Source organism: Nymphaea colorata, chromosome 1 (assembly GCF_008831285.2).
Source record: "Nymphaea colorata isolate Beijing-Zhang1983 chromosome 1, ASM883128v2, whole genome shotgun sequence".
NCBI lineage: Eukaryota > Viridiplantae > Streptophyta > Magnoliopsida > Nymphaeales > Nymphaeaceae > Nymphaea > Nymphaea colorata.
In genome coordinates this window covers 43,173,710-43,192,533 of record NC_045138.2, presented here as the reverse complement: position 1 = coordinate 43,192,533, position 18,824 = coordinate 43,173,710, and positions in this window count along the sequence as shown.

The following is an 18,824-nucleotide window of genomic DNA, read 5'->3' as shown; positions in this document are numbered from 1 at the left end:
CATGTCTTAATTTTAGGCAATTTCTCTCATCATGGCCCATGCCTCTACATGAATGACATGTCCTTGGTTTTGCAACATCGATATCAGTTGAAGTATTCCTGCATATGTATAAAATAAATAAACAAAAGCAAGTTTTTGCAAATAGAAAATCCATCAATACGACAACTTTACCTTCCTTTCATACTTAAAGGACAAGTGTGAGAATCATGCCCCGATTTATGACAAAAAACACATTTTCTAAGCTTTTGTTTTGGTGGGTTCTTGAAACAGTTTGCTTTCAGCTTCCCTTCGCCACGGCTCGTCCACTTTCCCTGACACCATTAACATCTTCTTCTTTTACTTATATGGGTTGTAACACTTTCTTTTGCACACTTTGGTGACTAACTTGTGCTGCGTCAACAATAGTTGTAACTGACTCACTCAACTGTAGATTGAGCAAATCTTGTTTCAATTTAGCCGTTTATTAATGCATGCTCAACACATCTATGATTGGACAATGCTTCCTTCACACACACAGTTGACTTTAACTGACGAATATTCTTATTTCTTAGTAAAAGAAATCTTTTCATCATCAGTTTGTGCTTGGAAAGTAAAATGTCTTTGTACAACACTTCTTTTTTGCATGTCTGGTCCATTTTTTGAGTACATAGGCATATCGCAATTTGTCTACTTTTTATGCATAAAATACTGCAAACATACACAAAATTCCTAACGATTCCTATAGCTTGCATCGACAATTTCACATTTGTTTATTTTTTTTATCATATTAAATTGTGTACTCCTTAGTAATTGGGGATATTGCATGACCTCTTATCCTTTGTTTAATAGTATATAGCTCAACTGATCATCATCTTGGGTAAGTAAGCAGTGCATGTCACGGGTGCACATAGTTCTTATAAGAAGTATTTTTGAATATCTCTGAAGTAAAAGTAACTTGTAAATGATCTTCCATAGGATAAAGTGTTCTATTGGGCTCCATTTAATTGTTCATCTTGAAGTTCAAGTCTTTTTCGAAGTGTCGTGGATTCTATTGTTTTTTGATATCGCACAACAAACTGACATGAACTTATTTGTTTATTGACCTAATTCTAGAAATAGTTGTTCATGATCTCACTTCATTGAGAAGTAGACATTCCTGCCATGAACATATCACCAGAATATGGTTTAGCCCATGTTTCTCTCTTTTTCCATAGTTTATGCTATGGATATAAATTTAACAAAAATCATGTATCCATGTTTTTTATAGAATTAGGCCAGTGTATACATTGTTCTTGGTGTCGCTAAGCCTTGGTCTAAATTGCATCAGTGTTGGAGTCAATTTAAGGGATTTAGAGGATTTTTACTTAATATTGGATAAATTTTCGATATTGGTCCAGATCTGACATATTGAATCCGTCTTAGATCTTGGACAAGATCCAACACAAACCGTTGGTGGGAACCATATGCCATTTTTCAAGGAGAGATTTCAAAAGTGCCTTCTATGGAGTAATGAGAGTAGCTTAGGAATTTCTAAGTGATTATTGTTGTATTGAAAATAGTTTTCCAATGCAAGGCTGCTGGGGATTAGGGTCCCTTACCCTCTTATTAAGAAAAAAATCAAAGAATGATTACGTACACGAGAAGAAAAACAAAGATCCCAAGAAAATCCTACACAAGGCAGTGGGTCTCCAAAGGATAGGTAGATACACCGACTCTTGAGAAGTTCAGTGGCAGAGGAAGAAACAGAAGATTAAGAGTAGAAGAACAAGGATTACAATATCTACATATGAAACTCTGATAATTTCTCCACCCAAAGAGGCTCCTCTACCTTTCTCCTTCCTAAATCTTATTTCTCTCTTAAACAGATCTCTCCAGAAAGCAGGGGCAACAACGAAGCAAGCTGAAGCAGCAGGAGAGGGAAGCTGGTTCAGAATAAACTGAAAACATTCCTCTACAAACCACGGTAATGAACTAACAACAATTCTCACACCAAACCGGGAATTCCTTGGTGCATAGATTTCCTGCAGATGACCCATTTCTGACATCCACTGACATTCCAACATATTTATAGCACTCCGCATGGCATTAAAATCTCCGACAACACGCAAGGACAATTAACACATGCAATAGCTACACCCAAGTCGCACAAATGGCCTCTTCTCTTAAGACAATTTTGGGGGAGATAGACACCAAAGATCGATAATGTAAGACCAGGCCGTCTGTCTTTGCCTTTAATTTGAATTAAAAAAAAAGCCTAATATCAATCTAGGAGAGTAAAAAACATAGGATTCCATCCTACTACAATTCGAGCAGAAGGGAAGCCATTGATAGGTTGAACTCTAGACTAAACTCGCTAACCAAAATTTTCCAGACAGAAAAATTAGGCAAGCTGAGCATATAAAAAATACACAAAACATCAGGAGCAGACCTCCTAATCTCATTCCATACTAGACCTCTTGCATTCCATAAGAAGACTTTCATGGAAAGAAATTAAGCAAAGTAACTCGCACCTTAGGTGACCAATGCCAAAAAATCAGATTTTCATTCATAGCTTGCATAACCAAATCTGCATCCTTAACAATGTTAAGGCTAATTGTCCAGCCGTTGACACCAACTATGTCAAGAATTGCTGTCCAGCCGTTGCAAATAAAATGGCAGATCCAAATCAACAGCCAGCCTCATCAACACGCAAACACAGGGATACAACATCTGCAGTTACGTGATAATCCTTCCAGATTGAATCATTTCCATATCTGTATTCTTAAATGTTTATCATTATTACCATAACTTACAATTGTAACATACAAATGAATGTCAATATAAAATGAGTCGAACCTCACACGTTCAAGTGTGAAAGGAGATATTATATTCTTCATTATCTTGTTTTCTGATATGGTATCAGAGCCAGGTTCTAAATGAGCTTGAGAAACAATCGTTGGTTTCAACCTTTTGTCTAGTTCATGTTTGAATTCTGGCGTATGCCTGAGAAGCGTCCAAAATCGCTGAACAGAGGAAATACTGACTGTCCAGCGGCTCTTTAATCCACTGGCGTGATCAGATCCGGCCACAGGAGACGTCGAGCAAGAGGTAATCAGATTTCCAGGTGTTTGGAAATCATTCTTGCCCATTTTCAAAATTTTTGAAGGTTGCTCGAGTGAGCACCTGAAATTTGAAGGTCTGACTTGGTGTTCTAGAGGTTCTGCAACAAACAACAGGGGATCTCCGTCACATCCTCTTTCCTGCCACAAGAGCCATCAAGCAAGAGCTCATCTGATGTCCAGGTGTCTGGAAATCATTCTTCTGCTAACTTGATTTTTTGGACCTTGCGTTGAGGAGATACAGATTTTTCTTTAGCAACCAGTTTTCTGGCCTTATCTGCAATCCAGCCTTCATTATCTGAAACAGAGGAGTTCGATTGAGAACTTGCTCCTTGCTGTGTATTATCTTCCTCTTTCTATTACTTATCTATGGCGTCTGCCTCCAGCTTAGTGTCTATCAAGCTGAACAAAGACAATTATCTTCTCTGGCGTGGTCAAATTCAAACGGTAATGCGCTCCCAAGGACTCATGAAATACGTCGATGGATCACTGCTTGCCCCATCACAATCCATAGAAGCAGCAAATCGAATCGAAGAAAATCCAGCATACGAATCTTGGCATCGCTCCGATCAGCTAGCTTTGAGTTGGATAGTGGCGACGGTTTCAGAACAGGTGCTCGGCCAAATTCATGTTGAAACTGCTCACGAAGCTTGGGTCGAATTGGAAAGATCTTATGGTACGCATACTCCTCTCCATATCATGATGCTGAAGAAGGAGTTAAACTTTATCAAAAAGGACGGTGGTGACATGGTTTCCTACTTGGATAATGTGAAATCTCTTGCCAATACCCTTGCCACTGCTGGTCATCCGATCTCGACACCAGATTTAATTCAGATTATGTTGAATGGGCTTCCTGAAGAATATGAGAGCCTAGTCACATCTGTAACCACCAGTGCCACCATTGAAAAGCTCACTTTCAATGGTTTATACGACTTGCTGCTCAACCAAGAAAAGAGAATCCAGATTCTCAAGTCAAAAAGGTCTGTATCTACTACATCTGAAAATACACATGTTGCGTTTATGGCCTACAGGGGACGAGGGAGAAATACTTATCGTGGAAGAAGAGGAGGTCGTTTTCAAAATCAAGGACGATTGGTACATCCTCTGAATGCTGATCGCTTTCAAAATCCAGGACGATCAGTCCAATTTTATCCTCCTAATGCTGATAACAATGGTGGACAAAACAAAACAAAGTCAAGCGTTGAATGTCAATATTGTGGAAGGAAAGGACACACTGCAAGGAACTGTTGGGATGTCCCGAAAGCGTTCTCTGCCATGACGCTTGAAGAAGCCAATGACGAAACATGGTATCCCGACACTGGAGCAACAAATCATGTCACCATGGATGACTCCCAGATGACCGAAAAACAAGTCTTCCAAGGAGGCGAAGGTATAATTGTAGGCAATGGTTCTTCCATTCCAATTTCTTATGTTGGGAATATGGTGATCCAATCTAACGGTAGAGATCTTAAGCTTCGCCGAGTTCTTCATGCACCTCATATTACCAAAAACTTACTATCAGTAAGTCAATTTACATTAGACAACAACTGTACTTTTGAGTTTACTCCTTTTGGATGCTGTGTGAAGGATCTTCGGACAAGCGAAGTAATGGTTCAAGGATCGAGGACACGAGCAGGCCTATATGAGATTAAGCCACCAAGAAAGGAAGTGTTACTAGCAAATAAAAGCCAGCGTCCTACATCGTTTGACACATGGCACCAACGGCTAGGACACACAAATAAAAGAACGATAGGAATTCTTCGTTCTAAAGGTTTTATTCAGTTATCAAATAAAGAAGATGGAGTCTGTGAAGGATGTCTTATTGGAAAAGCTCACAAACTGCCTTTCAAACCAGCCGTGCACAAAACGACTCGTCCTCTAGAGCTCCTTCATTCTGACGTCTGAGGTCCATCTCCATGTGAGTCAAGAGAAAATTTCAATTACTATTTACTTTTAGTAGATGATTACTCTCGTTTTGTCTGGTTGTTTCCCCTCAAGCACAAGTCAGATGTGTCCAAAATGTTTGTTGATTTCAAATCTATTGTTGAGAATCAGCTGCAAGAAAAAATTAAGATTCTCCAATCAGATAATGGAGGAGAATTCATTAGCACTCAACTTGAAACTTTTCTAACCGAGCATGGCATCTTCCATCTGTTTTCCTGCCCATACACACTCGAACAAAACGGGTTAGTTGAAAGAAAGCATAGACATGTTGTAGAAATGGGACTTTGTATGCTTAATTGGTCCAAGATGCCATCTCGTTTTTGGGTAGACGCTTTTCGAACAGCAATATTTATTATAAATAGACTCCCTAGAAAACATGGCAGCCAACAGACACCATATGAGATCTTGTTCAAACATAGACCGGACTACTCGCTGTTTCGAATTTTTGGTGCAAGATGTTACCCTGTGTTAACAGCCTATACTCAAGACAAGTTGGAGCCGAAGACTAAGGCATGTGTTTTAATTGGATATGGCGTCAAACACAAGGGTTATATGTGCTTTGAACCCAAAGAGAAGAAGATTTATATTAGTCGACATGTTTTCTTTGACGAGAGAAAACTTGGCTTCCAAGGATTAGAAATGGACAGCAGTCATAATCCTACCAACATCAATGTATGGCAGCCTTTTCTCATGAACCTAAACCATCAAAACCAAATGACCAACTCGACTACCATCAACCCACGACCAAACCAACAGCCTGAGCAATCACCCATTCCCACACTCACTCCCTCACCACCCTCCACTGCTCCCACCACAACAACTGAGTTGTTTAATCCTTGCAATCTCCCACTTCCAAGTGTCACTACCCACCCTTTAGAACTCCCTTCCCCTCCTACACATTCCTCACCACCATCATTCCCTAATCTCACTGACATAGCCACCATCCCTTCACCCACCACCACCGCACATTCATCCTTAAGCCCTCCACACTTACCGCTCACCATACCATCCGTCTCCATACCCTCACACACATCCCATGATCACAAGATCCATGACCGGTCATCTCAAACCTAAAACTTATCTCACCATTCAGTCCCAAACATCTGCCCATACCCATGAACCTGTTACTTACAAGGAAGCCTCTCAATCTGCCGCTTGGCGACATGCCATGCATGCCGAGTATCGAGCTTTGCAGGAAAATCACACATGGGACTTAGTTCCTCATCTAGATCATCTTCATGTTATTGGATCCAAGTGGGTCTACAAGCTGAAATACAATTCTCATGGCACAATTGCTAGACATAAAGCTCGCCTCGTGGCCAAAGGTTATCTCCAAGAAGCTGGTGTTGATTTCAATGAAACGTTCAGTCCTGTCATAAAACCAACTTCTGTACGCATGCTTATCTCCTTGGCCGCTCAGTTCAAATGGGATATTCACCAGCTCGATTTCGATAATGCTTTCTTAAATGGCATTCTCACCGAGGAAGTTTATATGGTGCAGCCTCCTGGTTATGAAGACCCCAACAAACCAAATCATGTGTGTCGTCTTATCAAGGCCCTATATGGCCTGAAGCAAGCACCACGTGCCTGGTACATGCAGCTCAGTAACTTCCTCCAACACTTGGGATTTAATGTCTCCACCTCGGATCCCTCTTTATTTATCTCTCAAGGATGCCAAGCCTTTGTCCTTGTCTATGTTGATGACATCTTGGTAACTGGGCCATCTAACGAGGTAATATCAAAGGTTATTCAAGAACTCAAACAACATTTTTCCATCAAAGATATGGGTCGGTTGTCGTATTTTTTAGGAATTGAGGTTATTTATCAAAATGACTGTATTTATCTAAGTCAAAGGAATTATCTCCTCAATATCCTTAAACAAACACACATGGAAAAAGCCAAACCATCACCTACACCCATGAGCACCACCCACAAGCTACATAAGGATGGTATTCCATATGACAACGATACCTTCTACCGAACGTCGTTGGTGCGCTTCAATATGCCTGCTTCACCAGACCAGATCTCTCCTTTTCAGTCAACAAAGTATGTCAACACATGCATCAGCCTACAGTTGATCACTGGAAAGCAGTCAAAAGAATTATGCGATATGTTCAAGGTACTCTTCACTATGGTTTGTGCTTCAAATCGACCACGTCTCCTCTCACTCTTCAAGCCTACGCTGATGCTGATTGGGGAGGTTGTTTGGACGACAGGAAGTCGACAGGCGGATGTGTGATATTTCTTGGAGGAAATGCCATTTCATGGTTTTCAAGAAAACAATGAACTGTAGCTTTATCTAGCACCGAAGCTTAATATAAATCTCTAGCCGGAGGCATTACAGAATTACTTTGGAATCAGTCCTTACTACAAGAATTTGGCTTCAAACCAACCACGGCTCCCATACTTTGGTGCGATAACATTGGAGCACTTTATTTGGCTACCAATCCAGTCTTTCATGCTCGGACCAAACATGTGGAAATCGACTTCCACTTTGTTCGAGACCATGTCAACAAAGGACATATCAAGGTTCAATTCCTAAGATCAAATGAACAGGTTGCTGATGGTTTAACAAAACCATTTAATATTATTCTACATCACCAATTCATGAACAATTTGAACGTGCTTGATTACATGCTCAAATTGAGGGGGCATGTTAAGGCTAATTGTCTAGCCGTTGACACCAACTATGTCAAGAATTGCTGTCCAGCCGTTGCAAATAAAATGGCAGATCCAAATCGACAGCCAGCCTCATCAACACGCAATCACAGGGATACAACATCCGCGGTTACGTGATAATCCTTCCAGATTGAATCATTTCCATATCTATATTCTTAAATGTTTATCATTATTACCATAACTTACAATTGTAACATAGAAATGAATGTCAATATAAAATGAGTCGAACCTCACACATTCAAGTGTGAAAGGAGATATTATATTCTTCATTATCTTGTTTTCTGATAAACAAAAGGCTCTGACATAGAATCCTCCCCATCAGACTTAATCAAGCATTCATCAATGGCGAAAGATCCCATAGCAGGGTCAACCTGGAATCTAGTCCTCGTTTCTCTAAAGTAAGGCCCTAAAGTCCTGGCTAACTTCACTCTCACGTCTACTTTTGAACTAATTTCATGCCTCGAATGACAAACTTAGATGCAGCAGGCCGGGGAAGGACCTCAGACTTCAAAAAGTCTGGAGCCTCGTCAGTTCGGGCCTTAGAGAAACCCGGAGGACTTATGTCTAATTCCACCACTTATCCTCAGAAGTCTAACTGAGGATACAATGAATTTGCCATACTAGCTTCATTCGATTAGAAATGCATCTAGAAGCTTCTTCTTCTCCTTGACGTTTGTATCAATAGAAGGAGAGACATTATGCATGCAGACCTCCATCACATTCTCACCATTAGATGGCTTCTTTCACAGGATGATGGTCCTTCTCAGAAATTAGGACCCCAAATTAATTGTCCCTCTGATTTCCACCTCGATCATCACCTTCCGACTCAGCCTAGCGAGCACCAACTCCCGTTTCGTTACGGAACCTGAGCCTCCGAAGAACCTTTACGTCAGTCCATCCTTCCCTATCATCCCTGTAGCAACTAGCTCTGGTCCTCCATTTCGATTGAACCAACAAGTCTCTGTGAGGTGAGAAGAGATTTGACTTCTAGAACAAAATTTAATGGAACCTTCATAGATCACCTCTTGCTCAAGAACCTCACCTTCTTCAAGATCCACGTCCGCAAAAGGTTTAGGGACAAAACATAGAGGGACATCCATTTTAAGCCTCGCAAACCCCGTATAAAGCATGGTAGTCATTTTTGCATCTAGTTTTGCAATTAGTTTTCACGTAAGGGTGTCTGGTTAAAGATCTGAAACTTATAGTCGATCTCTAGCGAAAGGCCGTCTTTGTCGAAGGCATAAAGGATTGATACTCCAACCTTTTTCCATCTTCTTCTGCCATTGTTCAAGTTGACGAGCTTGTAGGTGACCTCTAGCCTATGGGCCTATGGCCATGTTTGATATCCTCAGATCTTAGAGTTGAGGCTGGATTTCACGGCAAGATCTACAGTTTTATCAAACTTCAGATTTCAAAGTCATGGATTTCAAATCCTCTTTACAGGTGAAATATGTGGTTTTGATATCGGGCCCCCCCTTCCGATCTGTAGAGCGGATTACAAATCTGCGTGGGAAGCACGACCACCTCACCCCCCATGCACAAGGGGAAGAGACAGAGAAGAACAGAGGCCCGACTGCCATGGAAGTCAAGGCCAGAGAGAGATAGAGACTTGGCCACCATAACCAAAGGTAGAAAGACGATATAAAAAAAAAACAACAAAACCCTTGACAAGTCGCGGCCCAAGGATGAAAATGAAAAATCTTCGGTGACTGAACCTGAGAAAAACTGTTATTGGGTTTTTGTTCTTGGCAAGTGCTTGAACAAAAACAACAGACCAGTCAAGGCTTTGCCCTGAAAATGAAAACTCTTTATGAAGGTTTTGCCATCAAAATGAAAACCCTCGACTGCAGGTCGAGGGTTTGCCATAAAAAGACAAATTGTAAGCCAACAGCAGACAATTTGCCCACGAAAATAAGCGTTCAGCAAGTTGGGTTGAGGGCCGAGGGCTGGGGAAAAAAAAAAAAAAACTCCACCACCGGCTGAGGGCTTGAAAGAGAGAGAGAGAGGATCCACCATGGTCTTGTTCTTGGGTGGTACAGAAGAAAGGAAAAAAAAAACACCACCAACCTCCATGGTTGAGAGGAAACGCCTCGAGCGAACATCAAACAAGGTTTCTTAAAACGTGGGTTTATATAACAAACGAAACTTTTTAAAACCTCGGTTTTTACATCCTTGGATCAAAGATCCTTGGATGTGAAGCCAGCTCCAAATCTTAGATCTGGGCAATCAAATGCTACCTATGTGTTTTTGCTTCATTTGGTTCCATCATTTCCTTTCCTTAACATGATTTTGAATTTCCCTAGTGTTATTCTTCACTTTTATTTCTTGCTTTTCTAGGGAAGAGGAGGATGTATTAATTTGAAGGAGCTTGAGTTCATGCTTGGAGTTTTCTTCAAGCATTTGTCAGCATTGGTAAGTGCTTTCTAGTATCTTTATTTTAGAAGGTGCATTCTTTTGGCTATGTGCGCTTTCTCCACTTCAGTAGAGGAGGCTATTCCGAGTGAAGGTTGAAGCCTATTTCCTTCTCCCTCCCCTCTTCTCCTCATTTCCAAAAGGCTGCTTTGTGGTGCCTCAATAGAATAACCTTGCTATGCTTCAACTTACATGTCAGTGACTCTCCAGCTCATTATTCACTTCTTCAAACTTGGTACTTTGACATAGGCCTGGGCATCGGGCCGGTCCGATCCTTCCCGGACCAGCCCGGTCCACCCTCCTGACCCCCTTTCCCCCTCCCGACCCCCTTTCCCCCCGCCCTCCCGTCGCCCTCCGATTGAGGAGGAGGCGGAGGGGGGGGGGGGGGGAGGAGAAGGAGGGGAGGGAGACAGAGACGGAGGAGGAGGGGGAGCGGCGAGGGAGACGGAGGAGGAGGGAGAGGGAGAGGGGAAGCGAGAGCAGAGAGGGAGAGGGAGAGGGAGAGGGGGAGCGGGAGTAGAGAGGGGGAGGGGAAGCGGAGAGGGAGAGGGAGAGGTGGAACGGGAGCAGAGAGGGAGAGGGAGAGTGGGAGCGGAGAAGGAGACGGGAAGGGAGAGGGAGAGCGGGAGCGGAGGGGAGGAGTCGGGCCGGGCCGGCCTATCGGGCCCAGCCCCGGCCCGGACTCGGGTCTGATCGGGCCGGGCCGGCCCAATGCCCAGGCTTACTTTGACTACCCTTGCTCATCGAAACACTGGACGTGATAGTTGATCTTATCCCCTTTCCCATATCGTGCCGACTCAATATCGTAACCTTGTTGTTAAGTTTTTTAAAAAAAAATCACGATGATGCATCATTCACTTAACTCATACCCAAAAAAGAAACAAAATAAATAAGTTCAACTAAAATTACCTAAATAATAAAAACAAACAGGATGATGACGATGCCTAACTAAACCTAAATAAAATAGAGAAAATATAATTTAAGAACGGTTCTAAGAAGCTTAGAATCAGGATTCAAAATATGCCAAAACTCAGAAGCGACTTAAGAGGTCAATTTAATGTTTGGTCAACCCATGTTTAGGTTCAAAACTGGGATCTGCCATCATATGATCTACCTTCTAATGTTATGTTGCTGTTCTTTTCAGGTGGTATTCAATTTGCTGGATATGAAGGTCTAGAAGTGGATGCAAAGGTGAGGACCGTCAAGAATATAGGTGATGGCAAGGCATACAACCATGATGCCTTAAACGACTTCTAATTTTTGTATTTCATGTTATAGTGTTTATCTATAGAAAATATTATTGTATTTCAGCTGATGTATTACATGTACAACATATGCTTTATAAATGTTTAAAAAAAAGGTTTAAATAAACACTGGCGTTACTAAAGATGCATCAAAGTTTCATCTCTGGTGCTACCCCATTCGACGCCAAATCTACTAAAATAGAGCCTGAGCAACGGTCTTTAACATATGCTTACTGGCGTCGGCTGTACGCCAGTGAATAGCATTTCTGGAGCTAAATATTATCGCCACAGTTACTCTTTCTCTAGCGCTATTTAGGCGTCAGTTAACGACCTTTTATTGGCACTATTTTCACGCCAGTATAGACCTCAACTCTGTCGCTACCTTCTTCTGCCATTGTAAACAGTAGCAGCGGTTTGTGCTCTGGCACATGTTGCGGTAATAAAATAGCAACAGGGATCTATTTGACTGGCCTTTTTTGGTGCTAGAGCTGACCTAAAGTGTTGTAGTGGCAGTAACAAATAAATAAATTAACTACGGTTAAGACTATGCTAGAGATATCTATAAGACCTACAGCTAAACTAGAAGAACTTGCTGTTATGCGTGAACCTAAGGAACAGAATATAAAAAATATATTGCATAAGATGCACGCAGCCAACATCAATTCCTAAACAAGTTAACATCTAAACAAATCAAAGAGTGATGGATCTGAAACAGAATAAACAGAAGGAGCACACTGCTAGGGCATGTCTATTTAACATTATTGTGTGCGAAATCTTCTAAATAAATAAAAGCAATCAGCAGTAATTTGGATAACGAGTAAATGGACTAGTTTCAGGATACTAAGCTGGAACAGTAAATCAGTTATGGAAAACTAGATAGGAAAATAGACCAACAATGGAAAACTGATGCAGAAAACTAATTAGCCAGCTCCAAAAAATCAGCAGGGAGATTTGCTAGTTTCAAGAAACTAGCCACATTTGGAGAACTAGGATGGGAATTGGTTAGTTTAATAAATATAGTAGAGAAAAAAAACAACCAACTTCAGAAAACAGGTCGAAATGAATGACCAATTTGGAAACTCGTAAAAAAATGGGCTAGCTTTAGAAAACAGGCAAGAAACTATGCCTATTTTAGAAAAATGGGAAAAGATATTGGCCAGTTTTTGAGAAACATCAGGAAAACAGGTGAGCTTTTGAAAATTGCGGTAAATGTTTCGGTTTTAGAAAACTGGCAGAAAAGCCAACTAGTTTTGGAAAACTTAGGTAAATGGGCGATTTTCAGAAAATGGACCATTTTTGGGGGAAAAATAGCAGAAAAGTGGGCGAGGTTTAGAAATCTGGTAGAAAAAAATTACGGCCAATGTTGAAGAAGGATTGGGCAACCAATTTGGAGATTGGAAAGTGATTCTATAAATAACAATGTGATTCACCATATAGTACAAGGTTGCAAAATTTTTGTTTCAATGCCTCAGTTTGCCGTAGTGAATATGATCTTTCTATTTGGATATATACTTCAACCATGTTGATACTATATTAAGGTCCTGCGGATAATACTATCAAATTAACCTGCATTATACAAATGAAAATTTTAATTAAATGAACATCTTAGACACAAATGACTGTAGGTTTTAATTGATGTACTGAAAACAAATAAGTACAAAAGAATATATACTTCTAATTTATGAATCAGAGATTTAATATATGCAGATGCAAATGGTGATTCCTCTTCAGGCAAAAGTTTAGGCAAATCGGAATCATTAAACAAGAGAATAAAATAAAAAACACAAAAATATGCTTCAAAGCATTAATAATAAGTAAATACCTTTAGCCTGATCCCACAACCAATCTTATGCACAAATCAAAGCCTCCACAGTCTTTGTACCTAATCTACTTCTATATAAATCAAGAATACGTCCACATATGCTAAATGTTCACTTTGATGCAACAATTGATATAGGAATATCCAAAATATCACATACCATTGTAGATAACACAGGGTGTTTAGGTGTATTGACCTTCCACCATGTCAAAATGTCAGATTGTTTTTTGGATAAATGAGCTCTTCCAAATACAACTTCAAATCTGATTTTGTGTATTGGTTTTGTAATGATTTTTCAAGAAAGTCATCTAATGCACTCGTTCTAAGCTTGTTATTAGAAGAAAATTCAATTAAATAAGTAAAGCTAAATGCATTATTATAATTCCCAACATCAACTATATAACCAGTACGAGTAGAGAGTGTCTTCGATACATAAGTAACTTTATATTCATCATAAAGATCACAAAGGTAGTTCTTAATCGCAGATATATATTCATATGCTTTACCCTTATAAAATTATCCATAATAAAAGTCAATTATTTTCATCTTATAATGAGGATAAAAAACCATTGCAACAGCTAAATTAAATTGTATATATCCCAATACTTGTCAAACTTTGTTTTCATCCTCATTGCCGTATTTGAAAGGCAAATATCTGAACTTGAACACATTTTTTCAACTTTCATCTTTATCTCACAAAACTCTTTAAAGAAGATATTAGAAGCTGGATGCTTGATTGCAGAAATGGCATTAGTAGCATCATAAAATATTTTTAAACTGTTACCACTCGTCCTTAGTCGGTGTCAAATGATAGTGATGATCAAGTTCTTGAAAATGACCAAAAGCTTCTTTATATTGTAAAGCTACATTAAGCATAAGCAATGTTGAGTTCCATCTAGTTGGAACATCAAGACATAACTTTTTTTCATAAGTAACTTTGACATGATGCACTGCTCGATCAAAAATTTTACATCGAGCTGGAGATGCCTTGATATATTTTATGCTTTTTCTGTTCTTGTCATTCACATCACTTATTTCTTTGATACCATCTTGTACAACCAAATCAAAAGTATGAGCAGCACATCTAACTTGAAAAATTTTTTCGTTACAAACAAGTGCATCCTTTTCAAGAAGCCACTCTATCAATTTTGTAACCATGATATCATTTGTCGAACAATTATTTAATGTAATTCAAAATGACTTGCGATCAATGTTCCATTTTAGTAGACAATCTTTTATGACTGATGCAAGTTTTTCTTCTGTATGAGGTGTTTCAACCATAACAAAGTTGAGAACATTCTTTTTTGTTTCCCAACTATAATCAATATAATGTGTAGTCAAACATAAATAACCACGTTTCTGACAAGATGAAGTCCACATGTTAGATGTGAGACTAATCCTCCCATTAATCTTCTCCAAAACTTTGACTAAACTCCTTTCATATAGCTGATCTTAGTGACTTAGCTTTTGTAAGAATCATGTCAGTTTTTATATTATTAGCATAGATAAAACTAGAAGCATTGGCATCAGGTGTTGTAGAATCCATAAACTGCATATATAAAAAGTAGAAAACTTTGACTAAACCACTAAAGATATATGGCCTAACTAGACCACTAAAGATGTGTTCTAGTTGAATCAGTAGCACATACGAATTTCTCTTTCACACCATACTAAGCATACCTTTAGCTCACACTTGTAATCATCAAACATTTCAATATCTAACTGAATTCGCTTTAACTCCAATAAACATGTCATTAGTCAGTCAAAACAAGAATATAATCTAAATGACTTTCTATCATGAAGTTGGCAACATGGTGATATACAATAGATATTCCACAGGGCTTACCCACAAACAAAATAAAACGGAAGAGTTTGGAGGATGCAATATGAACACTGGAATCCTATGAAAGTACAACAGTATAAGCGGTCACATTTCCTGTAACCAGAAACCTGAAGTCATCAGCAACCAAGAAGAATGGTATTGCCTCTAATGAAGAGCTCATGAGGATCAACTACATAGAAGATATCAAACACAAAGATCACTTAAGCACAATGAGTAGAAAACAACACTCACTATTTGCCCTCATTTTTAAAAGAACTAAAAAGCAAAGGCTTCTCTTTTAGTGTTAATGTTTTGAGGACACCTGCATCACTCCATCCAAAGCTTGTTGAAGGCACTCAGGAGGAAAGCCTTCATCACTGCCCATAATGGGTTAGTCACTTCCTTTCTTCTTACCACAATCTTACTCTCTGAAGAAGATCATTTACTATTTACTGGCAAAGGAAGAAAATGTAAGATTGTAGAATCTAAATAACGAAGAAAAGGAAACTAAGAAAAGGTGAAACTCATACCTTGATTCTGTATTACTAGAGCTGTTGTCAGACATAACACTTGCTTCAGCACCAAATCCCTCAGCACTCCCTCTCATAGCATCTTCAAAATTTTTTTTTGTTGCTAGCATCCCTGTCATTGATGGCATCTGCTACTTTTAAGCTGTTACTAGCTCCAACTTCCGACTGTAACAACAATAACACCATTCAACACATGATCAGGAAACATAATCAAGGTCAGGAAATGAAGCATAAAGATTTTAATAGGGTTATGTACAAAATCAATTACTGCTTATTAGTTATGGAAACAATTTCAGATACAAAAGGAGAATACCCATCAAAGCAGAAGGAAAAAATGATACCATTAAAGACAAAGTCAACTGGGAAATCAATATTAAGGCCTTCAAACATTCATCGACATGACTAGTTGATCTACTTAGTTCTAGTGAGTCCTGACAGATGACAACAGTTGGATAGAACACACACACTCTCTCTCTCTCTCTCCCCCTCCCTTAATATCATTAAATTCACTATTTAACCGCCAATAAAATTAGTCCCAGCCCACCATTGGAAGGATCTTTAAAAAATATAATATCATTCAGAGCAAAATTTAGAAACCCTGTCCCTGTTCCTCGTTCCCATCCTTTATTCCCCATCGAACATGAAAATGCCATGTCTTGGCCATGCTGGCCTCGCGCTTTAGTAGAGTATGGTACTCCCAAATTTTGCCAGGAACACAGTTTCCTCACTAGGTGACGACCAGGGAGGGATGGCTACGGGGTCTCCAAAATGGCAAAAGAATATTCGAAACATCAGTTCAAGCTTCAATGAGAAGGCCAATACTAATGCCCAATGAAAAGTTCTCAATCATTTTGGTCGTTCAGTTGAATTTTGCTCCTTACTTTTGCCTGCAACTGTATCTTTTTTGAGCCGTCTATAAAACATCACATAAGCAACAAAAGTCCTAATTGTAGGGCTGCACACGAGCCGAGTCGAGCTCGAGCTCGGCTCGAGCTTGGCTCGGCTCATATTTAGTCAGCTCAAGCTCGACTCATGCTCGACACGAGCTTCACATCTTCAACTCCAGCTCGACTCGAGAAACTGCCGCCGAGCTCGAGCTCGACTCGAGCGACTCATTTATTTCTTCTTCAGCGCCTTTTTTGTGGTGGTGTCCTTGGTAATAGCACCTGACATGAGAAGTGCTTAAGGGTGGGAAGGAAAAGTGTGGGTGAGAAAAGAGAAAAATAGAAGGAAAAAGAACGACGAACTTGGTGAGGAAAGAGAAAAATAGGAGGGAAAATGGAAATGGTGATTGATTGATTGGAAAGTGTAATGATGAAATTGGGGTTTAATAATGAAAAAAAAAAAGAAAATGTGGCACGTGGGTAAAGAGAGAAAAGAATGAGGGAAAATTAAAAAATACAAAACAAAAAGAAGAGGGAAAATAAAAACGTGAAAGGAGAAAATAGAGATTAAAGTCGAGCCGAGTCGAGTTTAATCGAGTCGAGTTTGTCTAACTCGACCTCGGGTCGTTAACATACTTGAGTTTACATTCAAGATTGAGCTTGACTCATATAAAAACGAGTGGAGCTCGAGTCGAGTTAGACAAATAGAACGCGAGTGGAGCTCGAGTCGAGCTCTAGTAGTGCAAGGCTTCTTCTTCACTCACGCTTTTCCACACTGACTATGGTGATGTCCTCGGTAATGGCACCTGCCATGAGAAGTGCTTAAAGGTGGGAAGGAAAAGTGTGGGTGAGAAAAGAGAAAAATAGAAGGAAAAAGAACACGAACTTTGTGAGGAAAGAGAAAAACAGGAGGGAAAATGGAAATGGTGATTGATTGATTGGAAAGTGTAATGATGAAATTGGGGTTTAATAATGAAAAAAAAAAGAAAATGTGGCACGTGGGTAAAGAGAGAAAAAAATGAGGGAAAATTAAAAAATACAAAACAAAAAAAAAAGGAAAATAAAAACGTGAAAAGAGAAAATAGAGATTAAAGTCGAGCCGAGTCGAGTTTGTCTAACTCGACCTCGGGTCGTTAACATACTTGAGTTTATATTCAAGATTGAGCTTGACTCAAATAAAAACGAGTGGAGCTCGAGTCGAGCCCGAGTTGGTTCGACTCGATGTGCAGCCCTACCTAATTGCATCTGTACTAACTAGAGAAACATGGCTGTCATCAAAGCTATACCATTTTTCCCCTACAAATAAGTCATATTCTAGAGTGTTTTACTCGCCCTACTATATAGGGAAAATAAAGCATTTCAGAATCTAAAAAATACAGAAAAAAACAAAAGATCTTCCACTATCTACAGTCACATGATCTAAAAAGATCAAGTTCAAGAGAACTGAGAAAATAAAAACAAAAAAAATTAAGGACAACAACTTTGTATGCTTCATAAGCTTGTATTCCAACTGCAACCTAGCAGAAAAGGCATACATGTGCTATTGAAGTAAAGGACTCAAGTAACAGGAAGGTAGAAAGCTGCCTTGTGCAATAATCAATGGGAAGGGCGCCTCAGGAACAACAGGGGAAGGGCACCTCAAGAACTGCAGAGGAAGGGAACCTTAGGAACAGTAGACAAGCGGACAGGAATCTCGTGATTTCGGCCGACACTGACATCCACTCTGGTCGAGTTCGGGTCGGTGAGAAGCGCAACACCCGGGGGATGTGATCTGAGCAAGTTCTCGGTGAATGGTCACCAGTGGAAACAATGGCATGCAGATGAACAACAACGGCGGAGGTCTGTGTCTCTCCTTCATGCGAATAGGGGAAGGGCGTCACGGGGACAACATATAGGCAGCTAGGGTTTGGTTTATTACGGCCAGCTCAGACCTTCGTTCCAGTCGAGCTTGGGTCCGTTGGAACCGCAACACACCAGAGATACTGTCTGAGCAATATCAAGGCAAATGGTTGCCGGTGGTGTTAGCGCCGTGCAGAAGAACAACCGTGGAGGTCTGCATTTCTTCTTCACGCGGTGTAGGGAAAAAGCACCGCAGAGGTTCTTTTTTGCTGTTGGGTGGTGTATGGAAGAAGAAATGATAGGTAAACAACGAATAATCTTTAATAACTTGCATGAAAAAACCAATAATCTTCAATAACTTGCATGAAAAAACCAATAATCTTCAATAACTTGCATGACAATAGAAAGAATTGTTTTTAGAAGAAAAAAGGAACGGGCGGGAAGCCTCTATTGCAATTTTAAATCAGGTCTTATACAGCTTGACCTAAGCCACAACTCCAATTGGGTGTAAAGGGAAAAACCACTTTGGTGGTTTTCTAATTTCAATTTCATATCCGACTTAAAATAGTTGACA